The sequence below is a fragment of the Pristis pectinata genome, chromosome 30 (assembly GCF_009764475.1).
Source record: "Pristis pectinata isolate sPriPec2 chromosome 30, sPriPec2.1.pri, whole genome shotgun sequence".
NCBI classification, from domain to species: Eukaryota; Metazoa; Chordata; class Chondrichthyes; order Rhinopristiformes; family Pristidae; genus Pristis; species Pristis pectinata.
This window is the reverse complement of record NC_067434.1, coordinates 25,719,703-25,736,900: the sequence shown is the minus strand read 5'-3', so window position 1 is coordinate 25,736,900 and position 17,198 is coordinate 25,719,703. Positions and strand designations below refer to the sequence as shown.

At 43.6% G+C, this 17,198-nt stretch overlaps 1 protein-coding gene across 3 annotated transcripts in view; it reads right to left on the bottom strand.

Annotated features, from left to right (window-relative positions):
- rassf4a (Ras association domain family member 4a) overlaps nt 1–17,198 on the bottom strand; it is a 170,932-nt gene that overhangs the window by 107,767 nt on the left and 45,967 nt on the right. The window contains exon 1 of one of the 3 annotated variants that reach the window (XM_052041500.1): nt 10,394–10,493. The exons of the other annotated variants lie outside the window; for them this stretch is intronic. The gene's annotated coding sequence lies outside the window, so the exon portion shown is untranslated. Of the gene's footprint in view, nt 1–10,393; nt 10,494–17,198 lie in introns of those variants that run through there. 3 annotated transcript variants of the gene reach the window in all.

Sequence of the window (17,198 nt, the reverse complement as noted above, 5' to 3'; positions counted from 1 at the left end):
CCTCCAAAACCATAGGATGCAGCTCATTGAGTGTCCCGAGCTGATGCTGACCTCCGATGGTGTCTACGTGGAACCTTCATGCTCATGGTGGGTTAATAGACCACTGCAAATTACCTGACACAGGTGGGTGGTACAAGAATTCGGGGTGGGGGGGGGGTTTAATGGGCATATGAGTATGTGGAGAAATGGAATTGATGGAATTGCTCTGAGAGCTGGCATAGACTCGATGGGCTGAAAGGCCTCCTCTGTTGCAAGGAAAATATGATGAACATAATATGAAATTATCACCTTTTGGTCCTATTAATTTTTAACTGCTTCATTCACTGTTGTGAATTTCTCCATTTATTTCAGACCCATTATTTCCGGAAGTGTTTCTGTGTCCCTTCCGTGAAGACAGGCACAAAATATTTGATTTCACTGCCATTTCCTCACTCTCCCAATCTCCAATGTTTCCATTTGCCAAAGTCTGTGATGGACACACAGTAATCTTTACTAATCATTTCCTTTTTATAGATGGACGGAAGAGTTCACAGTCAGTTTTTATATTTTGCCGGCTATTCTATTTTCTCTTTCATTTCAATGCCTTGGTCCTCTTTTGCTAAACTCTGAGATATTCTCATTCCTTCAGCTTTCTGATTTATTCAATGTAACAGGCCTTTTCCTTTGATGTAAAACTTCTTTTGACAGCAATGGCAGGACCCTTTTTCCTGTTAGCTTTTTTTTGTCTTAAAGAGATTTATATTAGTTGTGAACTATGTATTAATTCTTTAAATGTGAGTTGCTGCTTGTTTACTGTTATATCTTTTAGTGTAGTATCCCAATCTTCTGTCACCAACGCTGCCTCATGTCTCTATAATTTGCTTTATTCAAATTCAAGACACAGGTTCCAAACTGTATTAAATCATGTTCAATCTTTACATTAAATTCTATCGCATTATGATCACTATTCCCTGAAGGCCCCTTAACTCCCAGATCATCAATTAACCTTTTCTCAGTCTAAAATAGTCTGTTTCCTCCACATACTGACTTGGAAGACCATCTCTGTTACGCTCCATGAATTCACCCTTCCCATCAACTACCCAGCCTCTATGTAGTTGAAAGACCCTGCAATAATTATTATCTTTTCTTCTAATTTCCTAATTTATACTCTGCCCTACTGCTACTGTTTGGGGCCTAGAGACAACTCCCTCCAATGGTCGATGACCCTTGCTGGTCCTTAGCTCCACACAAGTGGATTCTGCTACTTGATCTTCTGAGCCAATATCCTTCCCCTCTACAGCCCTTGCCCCATGTTTCCCCACAATGTAACTATCATCCTCAGTACTTATCTAAAATCATTCTCATCTTTACTGTCCTGGCAAGGTCATTAAACTTCTCCCTTTGCGTTTTTATAGAGCGGTTGCTCACGGATACTCTCTCCGTGCTGCTCCACACTAGTCTGTTTCCCTAACAATCCAACACTTCCTTCTCTCATTCCACCAATCGCAGTTCCTCCTGTCATGTGGACGCTCACCATTTCAGTTCCCCTTCCACCAGCTAGACCATCCCTTCACCTGTGCAGGGACAATCTAATAGGCACATTACACATTTGATCCACTCCCTTTACAGCTTCCCCGACTATCTCAGGGATCTCTTAATGTGTCAGTGAATGAAGACCAGGGTTGTGAGGTTCAGCAGGCTTGAACACACAAGATAATGTGGGTACGTGGCTTTACTTCTGTGACTTGAAGCTCATCCCCTTCAGGAGCTGGGCTCTGGGCAGACAGCGGCAAATCAGGAGCTGTAAAGATCGAATTCTGGCACTTTGTCAACTCAGATCATCCAGTGGGATTGGATTTTCAGAGAAAAAAGTTAGAAATAATTTTTGAAAATAGAGGACTAAAGATATAGGACACTAATACAGAACAAAGTACGACTCTTTGTCCCTAAAACCTGCAGGTGTTTGAAGAGATTAGACCAAACAGATCAGGTTACAGTCATTGCTCAGCACCTAATCCCCGTCAGTCATTTCTCCCAGTCGGAGCTGTCGGCAGGAACACAGAGGCTCCTACAACCTCCTGCCTCTGAGCAATCCATGAGCTTGTGCTTTCCCTTTGACTCTGTTTTTCTCCGTGATAAGCATCTTTCATGCCTGGACTTGCTAAAACCTCTCTCCTCCCTCCATGGTTCCCCTTCTGACTAAACACTTCTTTTCTTTATTCATTTCACGTATTTGTTCTGCAGTGAATGCCAAATCTGAAAGCACATCACTTCTACCCCACGGACAGATAAATCATGTTACTGATTCATCAACCTTTGTTTGCAAAACATGTTCAAATTGACAATAAAAGAAAAAAATACTTAGGGCAGAAAATGCATTAGACTTTTTCCTGCTATTTTCTGCATCTCCCCACACCTTCCTCTTGCCGATGTTATTCAAGTGATAGTTCAGGAGTTCAGTAATCCAGAGGCCTGGATGAATAATCCAGAGAGAGCCAAGTCCAAATCCCACCACAACAGCTGTGGAATTTAAATTCTGTTTATAATCTGGGGAGTGTGGGATAATCACCTAGTCTTGGTCATGATGACCACAATACTATCAGACTGTTTTAGAAATCTATCTCACTCACTAATGTATTTTGGGGAAGGAAATCTGTGGTGTGGAAGGAAATATGTGACTCCAGACCAACAAATGTAGTTGACTCTAAAAATGTCCTCTCAAATGGCCAGACTGTCCCCTTGTACCAATACCGCTGTGCTGAAACAGAAAAGAAATAAAACTGGACTAATCTTCTGGCCTCAACCTGCGCACTGAATTCAGAAACGCCAAAGTTCCTTCCAGCCCAGGCAACCATGGTAATGTCCTCCTCAGAAACATCTGGAGACAGCTGTCTAACTTGGGAGAGCTGTCCACATCAAACAACAGCCTGTGTGTTTGTGCTCACTGAATCAGAGCTCATGGGCAGTGAGCCAGACTCTCCATCAGCTCCCTTGCTGATAAAGGAAAACAATATTTTTTTTCCCAATATGAACATTTTTGCAAGCACCAGTTGATAAATCAGTAACATGATTTATCTGTCCATGGGGTAGCAGTGAAGTGAAGTGGTTTCAGATTTAGCATTCACTGTAGAACAGGTGGAGACAACAGCCCTTGGAGACCTGGTGTAGATCTTGTGAAGTCTCATGGCATGAATCACCAAGGCATAGAAAGTTATGGACCTTGCTGGTTAATGGAATTAGTATGAACAGGAGCCTGGTAGACAGCATGGACATGGTGGCCTGAAGGGAGTGTTTCTGAGATGAGTGACTCTAAAACTCTATTATCCTCTGGCATCAGGTCAACCATGGGGAAGGACATCTCTTGGTTCCCATCCTCCCTCAGTTGATGAATCAGTGCTCCTCCATGTTGAACACTTGGAGGAACCAGTGAAAGTAGCAAGAGCACAGAATATACTCTGGATGGGGACTTCAATGTCCAACACTAGTACCACCACTACTGAGTGAGCTGGCCACGTCCTGAAGGACAGAACTGCCTGTTGGGCTCTGCGGCAGGTAGTGAGTGAATCAAAATGAGGGGTGAACCTACTTGACCCCATCCTCACCAATCTACCTGTGGTAGTTACAGCTGTCCATGCATTGATAGAAGTGACCACCACACAGTCCTTGCAACACCAAAACCCATCTTCGCACCAAGGACACCTTTCATCATGTTGTGTGGAACAATAGTTTGTTCAAAATGGATAGACTCAGAACAGATAAGGAAAGAGTAGGTTCCTCTGGGGAGCAAAGGGGTAATCTAGGTTTAGAACCAGGAGATCCGAGCGAGGTCCTAAATGTAATACACCAGGGAGAAGGATGTGGAGGCCAGAGAGTTAGAGGAGTGTTTCGCTGATATTCTGGAGCATGTCTGTATTGGGAAGAAGGGAGTGTTAGAAATATTGGAGCACATTAGGGTGGATAAATCCCTTGGGTCTGATGGGATATATTCCTGGTTACTAAGGGAAGCAAGGGAGGAGATTTTTGCATCTGTGTGCCACGGTGATCAGAAGACTTGGAGGATAGCTAACATTGTCCCCTTATTTAGAAAAGACAGGAGGGACAAAGCTGGAAACTACAGGCTGGTGAGCCTTACATCAGTGGTGGGGACATTGTTGGAGAAGGTTGTGAGGGACGGGATTTTTGTTCACTTGGAAAGTCAGGGACTGATTAGGAGGTGTCAGCATGGTTTTGTGCAGGGGAGATTGTGTGTCACACATCCGATTGAATTTTTTGAGATAACTGAGAAAACTATTGAAGGAAGTGCAGTGGAAGTGGTTTACATGGACTTCAGTAAGGCTTTTGACAAGGTCCCACAACTCAGCACTGGCCATCCACGAGGTGTGGTGGACTATCACCAGCAGCAGAAATGTACACAACCTGTAACCACACAGCCCAACATATCCCTCACTCTACCATTACTGTCAAACACGGGGATCACCCTGTGTTGCTGCTGCAAGTAAGTCTTTCATTGCGCCTGTGCCTAGATGTACTTGTGCATATGATAACCCTGGTTCAATGAGGAGTGATTCAAAAAGATCACCGCTCATTCTCCAGAACTCCAATCTGAGGGGACATCACAAACTGGCAGGGGGGCACAGAATACAGCAAAGGCTGTGTGATAGAACAACTGAGGTCCTGAAGACTTGTGCTCCAGAAACGGCTCTAGACAAGCTTTTCCAGTGCAGTTACAGGACGAATCCCGTGTGGCCAATTCCTACCCAATCAGACTGCTCTCAATCCATCAGCAGCGTGATTGATGGTGCTGGCGGTGCAGTCAAGCAGTATTTATTCACCAATACACTGCCCTGCTTGGGTTTGACCAGGACCACTCGGCTTCAGACCTTGGTTGCAACATGACCCAAAAAGCAGAATCCCAGAGGTGAGTGAATGCACTTGACATCAGGGCAGCATTTGACCCAGTGTGGCATCAAAGGAGTCCTGGGAAAACTGCAGTTGTCCATTCTGTTGGTGATGTGTACATTGTGACCACCACTGAAGCATATCTGCAAGGTCCACCACCCCGAGGTCTGGAACGTGTTTTGGTGTGGCAGGAGTGTTGTGAGCTCAGTGGGTATATCACCAGGTCTGTTGGAACAGAAGCTGCTCACACAGCTTTCTGATAAGCAGCAAAATAATGTCTGCTGTGACAATCGTGGCAGTTTCATTGAATCGTTCAATTTTATTTCCCAGTTAATATTGCAGCAAAGTTTACCTAAATACCATAACCAGTGGTAGGGGTTGGGGGGGGGGGGGGTGGTGGGGGAGAGGGGTAAGTTAAACCTGTTCCTGGGATGGGTTTGTCTGGTGGAAAGCAGGAACCTTAACAATCTTGAATACAACCCTAGCCTGCCACACTCAGTTTTAGAGTCACAGAGCACTACAGCACAGAAACAGGTCCTTCGGCCCATCTAGTCCATGCCAGCCTGGTTTTTTGCTTGGTCCCATCTACCTGCACCCACACCATAGCCCTCCATACCTCTCTCATCCATGCACCTATCCAAACTTCTCTTAAATGTTACAGTTTAACCTGCTTCCACCACTTCCGCTGGCAGCTCATTCCACACTCGCACCACCCGCTGAGTGTAGTTTCCCCTCAGATTCCCTTTAAATATTTCACCTTAAACCTATGACCTCTAGTTCTATTCTCACCCAACCTGAGGGGAAAAAGCCTGCATGCATTCACCCTATCTATACCCCTCATAATTTTGTACACCTCTATAAAATCTCCTCTCATTCTCCTGCTCGCCAGGGAATAAAGTCCTAATCCATTCAACCTTTCCCTATAACTCAAGTCCTCAAGTCCCAGCAACATCCGTGCAAGTTTTCTCTGCACTCTTCCAAGCTTATTGATATCCTTCCTGTAGGTAGGTGACCAGAACTGCACACAATACTCTAAGTTTGGCTTCACCAACGTCTTACGCAACTTCAACAAAACATCCCAACTCCTGTACTGAATGCCCTGATTTATGAAGGCCAATGTGTCAAAAGCTCTCTTTACGACGCCATCTACCCGTGATGCCATTTTCAATGAATTATGGATCTGTATTCCCAGGTCCCTTTGTTCTACTGTACAACTCAGTGCCCTACCATTCACTGTGCAAGTCTTACCCTGGTTTGTCCTCCCAATGTGCATCACCTCACACTCATCTGCATTAAATTCCATCTGCCATTCTTCAGCTCATTTCCCAGCTGGTCTGGATCACTTTGCAAGGTTTGACAGCCTTCCTCACTGTCCACTACGCCCCCAATCTTGGTGTCATCCATAAATTTGCTGATCCAGTTTACCGGGCAGGCATGGTAGTGTAGCGGTTAGCTTAATGCTTTTACAGCACCAGCGACCCGGGTTTGATTCTGGCCACTGTAAGGAGTTTGTACGTTCTCCCCATGTCTGCGTGGGTTTCCTCCAGGTGCTCCGGTTTCCTCCCACATTCCAAAGATGTACAGATTAGGAAGTTGTGGGCATGCTATGTTGGTGCTGGAAGCGTGGCGACACTTGCGGGCTGCCCCCAGAACACTCTACGCAAAAAGTAGTATTTTTCTGTGTGTTTCGATGTACATGTGACTTATCTTATCACATTATCACCTAAATCATTAATACAGATGATAAACAACAATGGTCCCACTAGTCACAGGCCTCTGATCAGAGAGACAACCACCTACTACCATTCACTGGCTTCTTCTGCTATAGCCAATGTTGAATCCAATTGATTACTTCATCCTGAATCCCAAGTGACTTAACTTTCTTGTCCAGCCTCCCATGCGGGACTTTGTCAAAGGCCTTGCTAAATTCCACACAGACAACATCCACCACCTTCCCTTGATCAAACCTTCCTGGTAACCTCCCCGAAAAACTCTTTAAGATTGGTTAGACATGACCAGCCACACACAAAGCCATGTTGACTATCCCTAATCAGGACCTGTCTATCCAAATACTTATATGTCCTGTCCCTCAGAATACCTTCCAATAACTTACCCACAACTGACATCAAGCTCACCGGCCTATAATTTCCCAGTTTATTCTTAGAACGTTACTTAAACAATGGAACAAAATTAGCTATCTTCCAGTCCTCCGGCACCTCACCCATGGTTAAGGACATTCTAAATATCTCTGCCAGGACCCCTGCAATTTCTGCACTAGCCTCCCACAAGGTCTGAGGGGAACATCATGAGGCCCTGGCAATTTATCCACCCTAATTCACCTCAAGACAGCAAGCACCTCTTCTTCTGTAATCCGAATATGGTCCATGACCTCACTCCTCTTCTTTCTCAGTTCTATAGACTATGTATCTGTCTCTTGAGTAAATACAGATGCAAAAAATTCATTTAAGATCTCCCCCATCTCTTTCAGCTCCACGCATAGATGACCATGCTGATCTTCAAGAGAACCAATTTTGTCCCTTACTATCCTTTTGGTCTTAATATAGCTATAGAAACCCTTGGAATTCTCTTTTACCTTGTCTGCCAGAGGAACCTCATGTCCTCTTTCAGCCTTCCTGATTTCTCTTGTATTTCATATACTCCTCAAGCACCTCATTGATACGAACTGCCTATACCTGATATGCGCCATCTTCTTTTTCTTTATCTGGGCCTCAATATCCTTCGATAACCAAGGTTCCCTAAATCTGTTAGCCTTGCCTTTTATTCCAACAGGAACATACAAATTCTGTACTCTCAATATTTCGCTTTTGAAGGTCTCCAACTTAACAGGCACCTCTTTGCTGGAAAACAACCTATCCCAATGCACGCCTGCCAGATCCCTTCTGATGCCCTCAAAATTGGCCTTCCTGCATTTAGAATTTAAACCCTAGGACCAGTTCTATTCTTCTACATAATTACCTTGAAACTAATGGAATTATGATCACTAGATCCTAAGCGTCCCCCTACACACACTTCTGTCATCTGCCCTGTCTCATTCCCTAACAGGAGGTCCAGTATCGTGCTCTATCTAGTTGTGACCTCTACATATTTATTAAGGAAACTTTGCTGAACACATTTGACAAACTCTATCCCATCCAGTCCTTTTACAGTATGGGAGTCCCAGTCAATATGTGGAAAGTTAAAATCAGCTACTATCACAACTTTGTATTTCCTGCAACTGTCTGCTATCTATCTACAAATTTGCTCCTCTAAATCTCGCTGACTATTGGGAGGTCTATAATATAGTCCCATTAATGTGGTCATCCTTTTTTATTCCTCAGTTCCACCCAAACTGCCCCAGTAGTCCAGCCATCCAGTATGTCCTCTCTGAGCACTGCCGTGACATTTTCCCTGATGAGTAATATCTCCCCTATCATGTCTAAAACAACAGAACCCCGGAACATTGATCTGCCAGCCCTGTCCCTCCTGCAACCAAGTCTCACTAATGACTACAACATTATAATTCCACGTACGGATCCACGCTCCAAATTCATCTGCCTTACCTACGATACCCTTTGCATTGAAATAGACGCAACTCAGAGCATAAGTCCCACCACCTCAACCTTTCGGTTTCCATCTTTGCTTGTAGTCTTAACATCTACTTTCCTCACAGCCCCTCCACTTGCTGCCCTGACCCTCTGGTTCCCACCCCCCTGCAACTCTAGTTTAAAATCACCCCATACCCCCCCAAAGCAGCACTAGCAAACTTTGATAAAGATATTGATAAAGAACATCTTCATTCTTTTGTTTTACAATATTAACAGATCTCTACACCTTTTCTATGTAAACTGAACCACTGTATATTGCGAAGATGTTCAAGGCATTCATAAAATTTCCAATAAATGAATTTAAATCTTGTACCACAAATATTCAGGCAATTATGAACAAGGCCTGGCAATGTAAAAGAGCAACTGGACATTTTGAAAAAGCAATGTGAAAAAGCCAAAGACAAAAGTTATGAACAAAGTGGCGAATTTGAAAATGTATATGCAACAGATTGATAGCAGTTTTAAATTAAATTTGCTCAGTCACTAGGTTTTAACTAGTAACTCTAGGATTCATACCACCCGTTCTGTGCTCCTTTCCGGCATTAATCACTAAGCAACAGCGGCAACCAGAACCTCTTCTGAGCAGATGCTGGTAAACTGTCGATCACATTTTTCAAACCCTCAGGAGAACATTTTAGTAATTCAGCATAAACTTCAAAAGCAGCAATTACACATGGAGTTTAACATGGACAAATCTAAACCTATGTTCAGATACTGCACCACTTTTAGATCATTGATTTTTAAAGATTCAAAGAATCATTTGATCTAGTCAGATTAGATCAGGAGCATTCAGACAGTGCTTCACAAGTGCCTCCAGTAAACAGGAAGCCTTCTAAACATATAAACATTAGACAGTGCCTCACACACTCAGTTTGTTGCCCTTAAGGAAGCTATAAATTTCAAAATCCATTTCTCAAATTCACTTAATCTTTGTCTCTGACCTTGCACGAACACCCCCTCACCCATCACTGCTGCAAAGTTCTCACTGATGTTAAAACTAAAGTTCATAGTTAATGCAGCAAAAGTAGCACCCAGCTAATGAGTCGCATGCACTCAGAAATAAATTTGCACTTATACCATATCATTACTGCACACAGGAGATACATTGTTTGCAAAAGCTCACTGTATATACAGTTTTGTTCAAAGTTTTGGAGATTATGCCTCTAGCCTCACCAGATATGTTGTACTACTTTCAACAATGAGTGTCTGATTGTTAATGTACATGTCTGGGAAACACCAATTACAAGGCATGTATCAAATTCTCAGAAAGTGGGATAGGGTCATATTGATTCACATTTTTGGATCGTGAGAGCTCTGAACAGACTCCCATCCACTAACCAATGTTTCTTCCTACCAAACTGTGTGCAAATCAGTGGTATGAAAAATTGGAGTATCAAGGTTCATGATTAGTAGAACAGTTTAAAGAAGAGTATTTACAGAAGATGCCAAACTAGAAAAGTTGGTAGGACCAGAAAACCAGATTAAAGAAAAACTGTTGTACTTGTTTGTATATTGGGACAAGGGTTGCAACGCAATCCCAAATAATAAATGACTAACAATAATCATCTTGCAAGTGCTCAGTTGGAAGTATCAACATGAATGCAGCATAATTAATTGCCTCTAAGCATCAGAACTAAATTCAGCTTCCATCCAATGCAAGGTTTGCTGATTAGCAAAAGGGAAAGATATTAATGAGTAAATTACTGATCTGCTTCGTCAAACTCATTTTTCTATATGTTGTCATGGCATGGCCTGGAATTGCACAAGGGACAGTGCATGCAGGAGCCAGGATGAGAGTTTATATTGTAATTCCTCAGAGTGAGCTATTCACCTCAGCTGTATGGTCAAGGGACACATTTCTCTATAAGAGGAAAAGGAAAATTAGAAGATGCAATTTAACAAACAATTACCTTCCCTTTTCGATACCACAAATACAGCTGCTGCAACCCAGACGTAAGCCAAAACATAGCCTTAAGCAATTATTCCCATACACCAAATATGACACTGTAGTCAAAGTCACCACCACTATCCACCTGCTCCACAAGCGTTAACTACTTATCCATTCACATATTCCACATTTAACATCACTACAAAAAAATGGCAGGAAAGTACCTCACCTAAAACTGCATACAAAACTATTAATATAACAGGATGTATGATTTCCAGAAAGCAAAAATTGTGATAGGACAAACTACAATTCTTTTTTTTTTAAGTTTCATTTCCCTGAAAACTTTTGGAAAATGAGACTTTTAACTAGCAGGATTATCGCAAAAGCTAAAATTAAGCAAAAATACATATATATTTTCAAGTCACAGAACCTCTGATGACGTGCGCCTGTGGTCTGCTGTGTATGCTATCTGTGAATGTGGGATGGTGTGTGGTGTGTGTCTGTGGTGTGGTGGTGTGTATTGTGTGTGCTGTCTGAGAATATAGGATGGCTTGTGGTGTGGTGTGCGATATATCATGTACCTCTTAAACATTACTATCATATCTCCTTCCACCACCTCCCCTGGCAGCCCATTCCAGGCACCTATCAGTCTCTGTATAAAAAAGCTTTTCTTGCACATCCCCTTTAAACTTTCCCCCTCTCACCTTAAAGCTATGCCTTCTAATATTTGACATTCTCACCCTAGGAAAAAGACACAGACTGTGTACCCTAGCTGTGCCTCTCGCAATTTTATAAACTTCTATCAGGTCTCCTCTCAGCCTCCGACAATCCAGAGAAAGCAATCCAAGTTTGTCCAACCTCTCCTTATAGCTGATACTCTCTAATCCAGGCAACACCCTGATATACCTCTTCTGCACCCTCTCCAAAGCCTCTAAGTCCTTCCTGTAGTGTGGCAACCAGAACTGCACATAATACCCCAAATGTGGCCTAACCAAAGTTTTATACAGCTGCAACATGACTTCCCAACTTTTATGCTCAATGCCTCAAATAATGAAGGCCACCCTATCCACTTGTGTTGCCACTTACAGGCAGCTATGGACTTGCACCCCAAGATCCCTCTGTACATCAATGCACTGAAAGGTCCTGCTATTTCCTCTTGCATTTGACCTCCCAAAAGACCTCACACCTGTTCAGATAAAACTCCATCTGCCATACCTCCACCCAAATGTCCAACAGATCTGTATCCTGCTACATCCCTTGACGACCTTCCTCACTGTTCACGACTCCACCAATTTTCGTGTCGTCTGCAAACTTACTAATTGGACTGCCGACATCTTCATCCGAATCACAAATGTGTATTGTAAACCCCAGAGGTCACGGCACTGACCGTTGCTAACGTGTCACAGACCTCCAGTCAGAAAACACCCCTATACCACCTACCTTCTGCATTGTATGATCAAGTCACCTCCTCCTTCTTAATATCAACATGCCCTTCCCTAACCTCCTCAACATCCATATCCTCCTCCTTGGTGAATACTGATGCAACTATCAAATCCTGCCCAACGTAAGCCTGTGGCATTAAGGGAGTCCCAGTCAATATTGGGCAAGTTAAATTACCCACTACAACAATCTTGTTGTTTCTACACCTTTCCATGATCTGTCTAAATATCTATTCTTCTAACTCCCATTGGCTCTTGGGTGGCCTGTTGTATACCCCCATCACAGTGACTGCACCTTCCCTATTGCTGACCTCTACCCATAGGGCCTCTCTGGATGAGTCTTCTGAGACGTCCTCGCTAAGTGTATCTATGAAGTTCTCCCTCATCAGTAATGCAACTCCCCCACCTCTTTTACATCCCTCTCTATTACATCTGAAACATCTAAACCCTGAAACGTTCAGCTGTGGGCACAAGAACCTAAGAAATAGGAGCAGGAGGAGGCCATCTGGCCCGTCGAGGCTGCTCCGCCATTCAATAAGATCATGGCTGATCTGGCCGTGGACTCAGATCCACCTACCTGCCTTTTCCCCGTAACCCTTACTTCCACTACTATGCAAAAATCTATCTGTGTTTTAAATATATTTAATGAGGTAGCCTCTACTGCTTCCCTGGGCAGAGAATTCCATAGATTCACTACTCTCTGGGAAAAGCAGTTTCTCCTCACCTCCATCCTAAATCTATTCCCCTGAATCTTCAGGCTATGTCCCCTAGTTCTAGTCTCACCTACCAGTGGAAACAACCTTCCTGCCTCTATCTTATCTACCCCTTTCATAATTTTATATGTTTCTATAAGATCCCCTCTCATTCTTCTGCACTCCAGCGAGTATAGTCCCAGGTGACTCAATCTCTCCTCATAGGCTAACCCCTTCATCTCTGGAATCAACCTGGTGAACTTCCTCTGCACTACCTCCAAAGCCAGTATATCCTTCCTCAAGTAAGGAGCCCAGAACTACACGCAGTACTCCAGGTGTGGCCTCACCAGTACCCTGTACAGTTGCAGCATAACCTCCCTATTCTTAAATTCAATCCCTCTAGCAGTGAAGGCCAACATTCTATTTGTCTTCTCAATAACCTGTTGCATCTGCAAACCAACCTTTTGCGATTCATGTGCAAGCACTCTCAAGTCCCTCTGCACAACAGCATGCTGCAATCTTTCACCATTTAAATAATAATTTGATCTTCTATTTTTCCTTCCAAAATGGATGACCTCACATTTAACAACACTATACTCCATCTGCCAGACCCTTGCCCACTCACTTAACCTATTGGTATTGGTTTATTATTGTCACTTGTACCGAGGTACAGTGAAAAACTTGTCTTACAAACCGATCTTACAGGTCAATTCATTACACAGTGCAGTTACATCAAGTTAGTACAGAGTCCATTGATGTAGTACAGGTAAAAAAAACAATAACAGTACAGAGTAAAGTGTCACAGCTACAGAGAAAGTGCAGTGCAATAAGGTGCAAGGTCACAACAAGGTAGATCATGAGGTCATAGGTCATAGTCCATCTCATTGTATAAGGGAACTGTTCAATAGTCTTATCACAGTGGGGTAGAAGCTGTCCTTAAGTCTGGTGGTACGTGCCCTCAGGCTCCTGTATCTTCTACCTGATGGAAGAGGAGAGAAGAGAGAATGTCCCAGGTGGGTGGGGTCTTTGATTATGCTGGCTGCTACACCAAGACAATGAGAGGTAAAGACAGAGTCCAAGGAGGCGAGACTGGTGTCCGTAATGCACTGGACTGTGTCCACAACTCTCTGCAGCTTCTTGTGGTCTTGGGCAGAGCAGTTGCCATACCAAGCTGTGATACATCCTGATAGGATGCTATCTGTGGTGCATCGGTAAAAGTTGGTGAGAGTCAAAGGGGACAAACCAAATTTATTTAGCCTCCTGAGGAAGTAGAGGTGCTGGTGAGCTTTCTTGGCCATGGCATCCACGTGGTTTGTCCAGGACAGGTTGTTGGTGATGTTCACTCCCAGGAACTTGAAGCTATCAACCCTCTTGACCTCAGCACCATTGATGTAGACAGGTGCATGTACACCGCCCCCTTTCCTGAAGTCAATGACCAGCTCTTTAGTTTTGTTGACATTGAGGGAAAGGTTGTTGTCATGACACCATTCCACTAAGCCCTCTATCTCCTTCTTGTACTCTGACTCATCACTGTTTGAGATACAGCCTACAATGGTGGTATCATCTGCAAACTTGTAGATGGAGTTAGAGCAGAATCTGGCCACACAGTCATGAGTGTCTAGGGAGTAGAGTAGAGGGCTGAGGACGCAGCCTTGAGGTGCACCAGTGTTGAGAATAATTGCGCTGGAGGTATTGCTGCGTATCCTCACTGATTGCGGTCTGTTTGTTAGAAAGTCAAGGATCCAGTTACAGAGGGAGATGTTGAGTCCTAGGAGTGTGGTGACAAGCTTGCTTGGTATTATTGTATTGAAGGCAGAGCTGTAGTCAATAAACAACAGTCTAACGTAAGTGTCTTTACTGTCCAGATGCTCCAGAGTTGAGTGAAGGACCTATCTATATCTCTCTGCAGACTCTCCACATCCTCTGCACAATTTGCTTTTCCACTCAATTTAGTGTCATCAGCAAACTTAGATACACTACACTCGGTCCCCTCTTCCAAATCGTTAATGCATATTGTGAACATTTGCAGGCCCAGCACCGACCCCTGCGGCACCCTGCTCATCACTGATTGCCAACTAGAGAAACACCCACTAATCCCAACTCTCTGTCTTCTATTGGTTAACCAATCATCTATCCATTACCCCCAACTCCATGCATTCTTATGGATATCTTTTATGCGGCACCTTATCAAACACCTTCTGGAAATCAAGTGTACAACATCTACCTGTTCCCCTCTATCCACTGTGCTAACTATATCCTCAAAGACCTCCAGTAAGTTTGCCAAACAGGACCTGCCTTTCCTGAATCCATGCTGTGTCTGTCTGAGGGAACCACTTCCAACCAGATATCTCGCTATTTCTTCCTTAATGATAGCTTCAAGCATTTTCCTGACTACAGACGTTAAGCTAATTGGCCTATAGTTATCTACCTTTTGCCTACATCCGTTTTTAAACTGTGGCGTGACATTCGTTCCCTTCCAATCTGCCGGGACCTGCCCAGAGTCCAGAGAATTTTGGTAAATTATCACTAACGCCTCTATTATAACTTCCGCCATTTCTTTCAGTGCCCTGGGATGCATCCCATCAGGACCAGGGGACTTGTCTACCTTTAGGTCCACAAGTTTGCTCATCACTACCTCTTTAGTGACAGTGATTTTATTGAGGTCCTCACCTCCCATTGCATTCATAACATCTCTTGTTGGCATGTTAGACATGTCCTTCACCACGAAGACCGACACAAAGTAGTTGTTCAAAGCCTCGGCCATTTCCACATTACCCAATATTAATTCCTCCTTCTCATTTTCCAAGGGACCTACGTTCACTTTAGCCATCCTTTTCCTCTTTATATAATTATAGAAACTTTTACTATCTGTTTTTATATTTTGTGCTAGTTTACTTTCATAATCTATCTTCTCTTTCCTTATTGCTTGCTTAGTCATTCTTTGTTGCTTTCTAAAGCTTTCTCAATCTTCCAGTTTCCCACTACTCTTGGCGACTTTGTATGAGCTTTTAGTTTGCTGGCTTCTTTTACTTGCTTAGTTGTCCAAGGCTGGCTCTCCCCACCCTTACTGGCCTTTCTTTTAACTGGAATATACTTTTGTTGAGCACCATGAAAAATCTCTTTGAAAGTCTTCCACTGTTCCTCAACTGTCCCACCACACAGCCTGTGTTCCCAGTCTACGCTAGCCAACTCCTCAATCATCCCATTGTAGTCTCCCTTGTTTAGGCATAATACACTGGTTTTAGATCAAACTATTGTACTCTCCATTTGTATGAGAGATTCAATCATACTGTGATCACTCTTTCCAAGAGGATCTTTAACTGCAAGATTGTTAATTTTACCTGTGTCATTGCACAGGACCAGATCTAAGATAGCATTTTCCCTTGAACAGCATGTTAGTGAACCTACAAGAAAGCTAACATGGATACATTCTAAGAAGTCCTCCTCAAGACTGCCTCGACCAACTTGATTCACCCAATCTACGTGTAAGTTAAAGTCCCCAATGACAACGGCCATTCCATTCTTCCATGCATCAAATATTTCCTGGTTTATTCCCTGTGCCACTGTAGTGTTATTATTCGGTGGCCCATAGACAAATCCCACCAGTGATATTTCCACTTTACTGTTCCTAATCTCTACCCAGATGGACTCAACATTCTGCTCCTTAGATCTTATATCGTCTCTCACTATCACCCTGATCTCATTCTTAATTAAGAGCGCTACCGCACCTCCCTTACCTTCCTGCCTATCCTTCTGTATTACCTGATACCCTTGGATATTTAATTCCCACTCATCTCCACCCTGCAACCACGTTTCTATAATGGCCATTTGTGCCACAAGTTCACTGACCTTGTTTTGAACACTACAGGCATTCAGATAAAGTGCCCTTACACTCATTGTCCTTTTACAGTCCAGTAACCTTTGTGTTTGACTTTTCTGTTCTCCACTCTTACTTTTTTCTAATTTTTGCTCTGGTCTCTGCTTTGCTTCCCTCTGTCTCTCTGCACGGATTCCCATCCCCCTGCCACCCTGCCCCTCTCTCCACAAAGTTTCTGTATTGGCTACAACGTTGTAGTTCCATGTACTAATCCAGGATTTAAATTAATCTACTTTACCAGTTATACTCCCTGCATTAAAATAAATACACTTCAGACTGTCAGTGCTGCCGTGTCATTAACCTGGCCCTGCCTGTTCTTCCTCTTAGAGACTTATTTGACCTAACTTCTACTCTCTCCTCAATCCCTCCACTTGCTTACCTACTGCTCTGGTTCCTAATCCCGCCACACCATTTTAACTCGTCCTGAGTAGCACTCGCAAACCTCCCTGTAATTGGTTGCCCTCCAGTTTAGGTGCAACTCATGCTTCTCGTACAGGTCCCACCTGCTCTGGAAGAGAACCCAATGATCCAGGTATCTGAAGCCCTCTCTCTGACACCAGCTTTTCAGCCATGCATCCGACTGTATGACTTTCCTCCTTCAGCCCTCACCAGCAGGGAGAGATCCTGAGATTACAACCTGAGAGATCCTGTTTTGTAACTTTCTACCTAACTCTCTACATTCCCTTTGCAGGACCTCATCTCTCTTCCTGCCTACATTGTTGGTACATCTGGCTGCTCACCACCACCACCACCTTTCAGAATGTCCTGCACCCACTCAGAGACATCCTTAACCCCCAGCACCAGGGAGCCAACACACTA